Source organism: Arachis stenosperma, chromosome 6 (genome assembly GCF_014773155.1).
Source record: "Arachis stenosperma cultivar V10309 chromosome 6, arast.V10309.gnm1.PFL2, whole genome shotgun sequence".
Lineage (NCBI taxonomy): Eukaryota > Viridiplantae > Streptophyta > Magnoliopsida > Fabales > Fabaceae > Arachis > Arachis stenosperma.
In genome coordinates this window covers 62,856,169-62,863,907 of record NC_080382.1, presented here as the reverse complement: position 1 = coordinate 62,863,907, position 7,739 = coordinate 62,856,169, and the positions used below count along the sequence as shown (strand labels likewise).

General features: G+C 37.5%; 1 non-coding gene across 1 annotated transcript; it reads left to right on the top strand.

Moving 5' to 3' along the window:
* The first annotated feature begins 4,810 nt into the window (after positions 1-4,810).
* LOC130937141 (small nucleolar RNA R71) lies at positions 4,811-4,914 on the top strand. The gene has a single exon (XR_009068373.1). It is a non-coding gene; the product is annotated as a small nucleolar RNA R71 (small nucleolar RNA).
* Positions 4,915-7,739: the final 2,825 nt, after the last annotated feature.

Here is a 7,739-nt window from a genome sequence, read left to right as displayed (position 1 = left end):
TAGAATTTTGGTTAGTATTATTGACTTTCCTAGTTAAGCATGTTGATTCTTGAACACAGCTACTTATGAGTCTTGGTCGTGGCCCTAAGCACTTTGTTTTCCAGTATTACCACCGGATACATAAATGCCACAGACACAAAACTGGGTGAACCTTTTCAGATTGTGACTCAGCTTTGCTAGAGACCCCAATTAGTGGTGTCCAGAGCTCTTAAGCACACTCTTTTGCTTTGGATCACGACTTTAACCACTCAGTCTCAAGCTTTTTACTTGGACCTGCATGCCACAAGCACATGGTTAGGGACAGCTTAATTTAGCCGCTTAGGCCTGGATTTTTATTTCCTTGGGCCCTCCTATCCACTGATGCTCAAAGCCTTGGATCCTTTTTACCCTTGCCTTTTGGTTTTAAGGGCTATTGGCTTTTTCTGCTTGCTTTTTCTTTCTAATTTTTTTTGCCATTTTTTTTTCACAAGCTTTTGCTTTTTCACTGCTTTTTCTTGCTTCAAGAATCAATTTCATGATTTTTCAGATCATCAATAACATTTCTCTTTGTTCATCATTCTTTCAAGAGCCAACAGTTTTAACATTCATAAACAACAAGATCAAAAATATGCACTGTTTAAGCATTCACTCATAAAACAAAGAGTATTGTCACCAGATCAATATAATTAAACTAAACTCAAGGATAAATTCGATATTCATGTACTTCTTGTTCTTTTGATTTAGAAACAATTTTTCATTTAAGAGAGGTGAAGGATTCATGGAATTATTTATAACTTTTAAGACGTAGTTACTAAACACTAATGATCATGAAGTAGAGACACAAAACATAGATAAACATACAATATAAAAACCGAAAAGCAGAAAGAAATAAGAACAAGGAATGAATCCACCTTAGTGGCGTCTTCTTCTTGAAGGACCAACAATGTCCTTAAGCTCTTCTATGTCCCTTCCTTGCCTTTGTTGCTCCTCCCTCATTGCTCTTTGATCTTCTCTAATTTCATGAAGAATGATGGAGTGCTCATGATGTTCCACCCTTAATTGTTCCATATTGTAGCTCAAATCTTCTAAGGAAGTGTTGAGTTGTTCCCAATAGTTGTTGGGAGGAAACTGCATCCCTTGAGGCATCTCAGGGATTTCTTGATGATGAGCTTCCTCATGAATCTCTTGAGATCCGTGGAGGGTCTCTCTTGCTTGCTCCATCCTCTTCTTGGTGATGGGCTTATCCTCTTCAATGGGGATGTCTCCTTCTATGATAACTCCAGCTGAGTAACATAGATGGCAAATAAGGTGAGGAAAAGCTAGCCTTGCCATGGTGGAGGGCTTTTCGGCTATTTTGTAGATTTCATTGGAGATGACTTCATGAACTTCTACTTCCTCTCCAATCATGATGCTATGAGTCATGATGGCCCGATCCACAGTAACTTCAGATCGGTTGCTAGTGGGAATGATGGAGCGTTGAATGAACTCCAACCATCCTCTAGCCACAGGCTTGAGGTCCAGTCTTCTCAGTTGAACTGGCTTGCCTTTGGAGTCTCTTTTCCATTGAGCTCCTTCCACACATATGTCCATAAGGACTTGGTCCATCCTTTGATTAAAGTTGACCCTTCTAGTGTAGGGGCGTGCATCTTCTTGCATCATGGGCAAGTGGAACGCCAACCTCACATTTTCCGGACTAAAATCTAAGTATTTCCCCTGAACCATTGTGAGATAATTCTTTGGATTCGGGTTCATACTTTGATCATGGTTCCTAGTGATCCATGCATTGGCATAGAACTCTTGAACAATTAATATTCCGACTTGTTGCATGGGGTTGGTTAGGACTTCCCAACCTTTTCTTCGGATCTCATGTCGGATTTCCGGATACTCATTTTTCTTGAGCTTGAAAGGGACCTCAGGGATCACCTTCTTCTTTGCCACAACATCATAGAAGTGGTCTTGATGGCTTTTGGAGATAAATCTTTCCATCTCCCATGACTCGGAGGTGGAAGCTTTTGTCTTCCCTTTTTCTTTTCTAGAGGATTCTCCGGACTTAGGTGCCATTGATGGTAATGGAAAACAAAAAAGATTATGCTTTGACCACACCAAACTTAAAATATTGCTCGCCCTCGAGCAAGAGAAGAAAGAAGAAGAAGAAGAAGAAGAAGAAAATATGGTGGAGAGGGAGAGATGGTGTTTCGGCCAAGGTATGGAAGAGGGGGTTGTGTGGTGTGAAAATAAAGTAGAATGGAGGGGTTTATATAGTGAGTGGAGAGGGGTAGGTTCGGCTATTTAGGGTGGGTTTGGGTGGGAAAGATTTTTGAATTTTGGAGGTAGGTGGGTTTTATGGGGAAGAGTGGATGGATGTGAGTGGTGAAGAGGTGATGGGGAAGAAAGATTGAGGTGATTGGTAAAGGGTTTTAGAAAAGAATGTTTATTGGGAGGAGAGATTCAGAGATTGAAGTTGTTGGGAAGTGTGACATGGGGAAGAGTGTTATAGGATTAGGAGGTAAGGTGGGAATATGTTAGGTGGGGATCCTGTGGGGTCCACAGATCCTGAAGTGATCCTGTGGGGTCCACAGATCCTGAGGTGATCCTGTGGGGTCCACAGATCCTGAGCTGTCAAGGAATTACATCCCTGCACCAAATAGGCATGTAAAATGCCCTTGCATACCATTCTGGCATTTAAACGCCGAGGTGATGCACGTTCTTGGCGTTCAACGCCCATGTGAAGCATGTTCTGGGCATTCAACGCCCATGTGTAGCATGTTTCTGGCGTTGAACGCCAGTTCCATGCTTGTTACTGGCGTTCAGCGCCAGCTTTTCTCAAGGCATATTCCTGGCGTTCAAACGCCAGAATGTTGCTTGTTTCTGGCATTCAGCGCCAGATTCATGCTCTGTTCTGGCGTTGAACGCCAGCCAGATGCTCCTTACTGGCGTTGAACGCCAGTCTGTCCTCCCTCCAGGGTGTGATTTTTCTTCTGCTATTTTTGATTCTGTTTTTAATTTTTATAATTTTTTTTTCGTGACTCCACATGATCATGTACCTAATAAAACACAAAATAATAATAAAATAAAATAAAAATTAGATAAATAAAATTGGGTTGCCTCCCAACAAGCGCTTCTTTAATGTCAATAGCTTGACAGTGGGCTCCCATGGAGCCAGAAGGTGATCAGGTCAATGTTGTATAGTCCCAACACCAAACTTAGAGTTTGGATATGGGGTCTTAACACTAAACTTAGAGTTTGGTTGTGGCCTCCTAACACCAAACTTAGGGTTTGACTGTGGGGGCTCTTCTTGACTCTGAACTGAGAGAAGCTCTTCATGCTTACTCTCTTTTGTCACAGAGGGATGGCCATGTGCCTTAAACACAAGGTAGTTCCCATTCAATTGAAGGACTAATTCACCTCTGTTGACATCTATCACAGCTCTTGCTATAGCTAGGAAAGGTCTTCCAAGGATGATGCATTCATCCTCTTCCTTCCTGGTGTCTAAGATTATGAAATCAGCAGGGATGTAAAGGCCTTCAACTTTTACTAACACGTCATCTACTATTCCATAAGCTTGTCTCAATGACTTGTCTGCCAATTGTAATGAGAACAAGGCAGGTTGTACCTCAATGATTCCCAGCTTCTCCATTACAGAGAGTGGCATAAGATTTATCCCTGACCCCAGATCACATAGAGCTTTTTCAAAGGTCATGGTGCCTATGGTACAAGGTATTAAGAACTTGCCAGGATCTTGTCTCTTTTGAGGTAAAATTTGCTGAATCCAGGTATCCAGTTCATTAATGAGCAAGGGAAGTTCACTTTCCCAAGTCTCATTACCAAACAACTTGGCATTCAGCTTCATGATAGCTCCTAAATATTGAGCAACTTGCTCTCCAGTCACATCTTCATCCTCTTCAGAGGAAGAATAGTCTTCAGAGCTCATGAATGGCAGAAGGTCTCTATATGAGCCTCAGATTCCTTTGGATCCTTAATAGGAAACTCCTTCTTGATTGAGAGACGTCCCAGGAGGTCTTCCTCACTAGGATTTTCGTCCTTTTCCTCCCTTGTGCATTCGGCCATATTGATCACATCAATGGCCTTGCACTCTCCTTTTGGATTTTCTTCTGTATTGCTTGGGAGAATACTAGGAGGAGTTTCAATGACTTTCTTACTCAGCTGGCCCACTTGTGCCTCCAGATTTCTGATGGAGGATCTTGTTTCACTCATGAAACTGAAAGTGGCTTTTGACAGATCGGAGACTAGATTGGCTAAATTAGAAGTGTTTTGTTTAGAATTCTCTGTCTGTTGCTGAGAAGATGATGGAAAAGGCTTGCTATTGCTCATCCTATTGCGTCCACCATTGTTAAAGCCTTGTTGAGGCTTTTGTTGATCCTTCCATGAGAAATTTGGATGATTTCTCCATGATGAATTATAGGTGTTTTCATAAGGTTCACCCATGTAATTAACCTCTGCCATTGCAGGATTCTCAGGATCATAAGCTTCTTCAGAAGCTGCCTCTTTAGTACTGTTGGATGCATTTTGCCATCCATTCAGACTTTGAGAGATCATGTTGACTTGCTGAGTCAACACTTTGTTCTGAGCCAATATGGTATTCAGAGCATCAATTTCAAGAACTCCCTTCCTCTGAGGTGTCCCATTATTCACGGAATTCCTCTCAGAAGTGTACATGAATTGGTTATTTGCAACCATGTCAATGAGTTCTTGAGCCTCTGCAGGTGTTTTCTTTAGGTGAATAGATCCACCTGCAGAATGGTCCAATGACATTTTCGAAAACTCAGATAGACCATAATAGAATATATCTAATATGGTCCATTATGAAAACATGTCAGATGGACATTTTTTGGTCAACTGCTTGTATCTTTCCCAAGCTTCATAGAGGGATTCACCATCTTTTTGTTTGAAGGTCTGAACATCCACTCTAAGCTTGCTCAGCTTTTGAGGAGGAAAGAATTTATCCAAGAAGGCCGTGACCAGCTTATCCCAGGAGTCCAGGCTATCCTTAGGTTGTGAATCCAACCATATTCTAGCTCTGTCTCTTACAGCAAAAGGGAAAAGCATGAGTCTGTAGACTTCAGGATCAACTCCATTCGTCTTAACAGTCTCACAAATCTGCAAGAACTCAGTTAAAAACTGGTAAGGATATTCAGATGGAAGTCCATAAAACTTGCAATTCTATTGCATTAAAGCAACTAGTTGAGGTTTAAGCTCAAAATTATTGGCTCCAATGGCAGGAATGGAGATGCTTCTTCCATCAAATTTGGACGTTGGTTTTGTGTAGTCACCAAGCATTCTCCTTGCATTATTGTTGTTGGGTTCGGCTGCCATCTCCTTCTCTTGTTCTAATATTTCTGAAAGGTTACCTTTAGATTGTTGTAATTTAGCTTTTCTTAGTTTCCTTTTCAGAGTCCTTTCAGGTTCGGGATCAATTTCAACAAGAGTGCCTTTTTCCTTGTTCCTGCTCATATGAAAGAGAAGAAAACAAGAAAAGAAGAGGAATCCTCTATGTAACAATATAGAGATTCCTTTATGTTAGTAGAAAAAGAAAGGGAAGAAGAGTGAAGAAGAGTGGGTTTGGATATTTAGATGAAGAGAGGTGAAGAGAAGTGTTAGTAAATAATTAAATAAATAAAAAGAGATGAGCGAGGGAGAAATTCGAAAATAAGTTTGAAAATGAGTTAATGATTTTCGAAAATTAAAGATAAGATAGAATTAAAATCAAAATTTTAAAAACAAAAAGAATTTTTGAAAAAGAGATGAGATATTTTCGAAAATTAGAGAGGGAAAAGTAGTTAGGTGGTTTTGAAAAAGATAAGAAACAAACAAAAAGTCAAATAGTTAGTTGAAAAAGATATTAAAATCAAATTTGAAAAGATTAGAAGATAAGAAGTTAGATAAGATATTTTGAAATCAAATTTTAAAAAAGATAAAATTTTTGAAAAAGATAAGATAAAAAGATAAGATAAGAAGATAAGATAAGATATATTTGAAAAAGATTTAATTTTTAAAATTACTTAACTAACAAGAAACTAAAAGATATGATTCTAGAACTTAAAGATTGAACCTTTTTTAACAAGAAAGTAACAAACTTCAAATTTTTGAATCAATCACATTAATTGTTAGTGTAATTTCGAAAAATATGATATAAAGATAAGAAAAAGATTTTGAAAATATTTTGAAAAAGATTTTTGAAATTTTCGAAAAAAAAAGAAAAAAATGGAAAAGATATGATTTTTGAAAAAGATTTTGAAAAGATAAGATTTTTAAAATTTGAAAATTTGATTTGACTTGTAAGAAACAATTAATTTTGAAAATTTTTGACTAAGTCAACGTCAAATTTTCGAAATTTTGAGAGAAAAAAAAGGAAAAGATATTTATTTTTTTTTATTTTTGAAATTTTAGTTATGAGAGAGAAAAACACAATTATGACCCAAAAACTTTAAAATTTTGGATCAAAACACATGATGCATGCAAGAACACTATGAATGTCAAGATGAACACCAAGAACACTTTGAAGATCATGATGAACATCAAGAACATATTTTTGAAAAATTTTTAATGCAAAGAAAACATGCAAGACACCAAACTTAGAAATCTTTAATGCATGGACTCTAACAAACGAAAAATGCATATGAAAAACAACAAACAACACAAAGCAAGAAAACATCAAGACCAAACAAGAAGACTTGTCAAGAACAACTTGAAGATCATGAAGAACACCATGAATGCATGAATTTTCGAAAAATGCAAGAAAAATTTTTAAAGCATGCAATTGACACCAAACTTAAAAGTTGACTCAAGACTCAAACAAGAAACACAAAATATTTTTTATTTTTATGATTTTATGAATTTTTTTTGTATTTTTATTATTTTTTTCGAAAAATATTATTAGAAAAACGAAAAATAAAAAAAAATTTTGAAAATTTTTTGAAAACTTTTTGAAAAGAAAATTACCTAATCTGAGCAACAAGATGAACCGTCAGTTGTCCATACTCGAACAATCCCCGGCAACGGCGCCAAAAACTTGGTGGACGAAATTGTGATTCATTTGTTATTGTATTTTGTAAAATTCATTGCTTTTTCTTTCCCTAGTAATGGCGCCAAAAACTTGGTTCCAATGCCATGGTTCACAACTATGTGTGGTCACAACTCCGTTCAACTTAACCAGCAAGTGTACTGGGTCAACCAAGTAATACCTTACGTGAGTAAGGGTCGATCCCACAGAGATTGTTGGTGTAAAGCAAGCTATGGTCACCTTGTAAATCTCAGTTATACAGATTAAATGGTTTATGATAAGTTCAAAAATTAATAATAAATAGAAAATAAAATAGTAAATAGTTACTCATATAATTCCATGGTGGGAATTTCAGATAGGCATATGGAGATGCTGTGCTCCTCTCGAATCTCTACTTTCTTATTACATTCATCCAATCCTTCTTACTCCTTTCCATGGCAAGCTGTATGTAGGGCATCACCGTTGTCAATGGCTACATCCCATCCTCTCAGTGAAAATGGTCCTATGCTCTGTGATGAGCGGATAATTTATACGCTTTTTGGCATTGTTTTTAGTATGTTTTTAGTATGTTTTAGTTAGTTTTTATCATATTTTTATTAGTTTTTAGTTAAAATTCACTTTTCTAGACTTTACTATGAGTTTGTGTGTTTTTCTGTGATTTCAGGTATTTTCTGGCTGAAATTGAGGGACCTGAGCAAAAATCTGATTCAGAGACATAAAAGGACTGCAGATGCTGTTG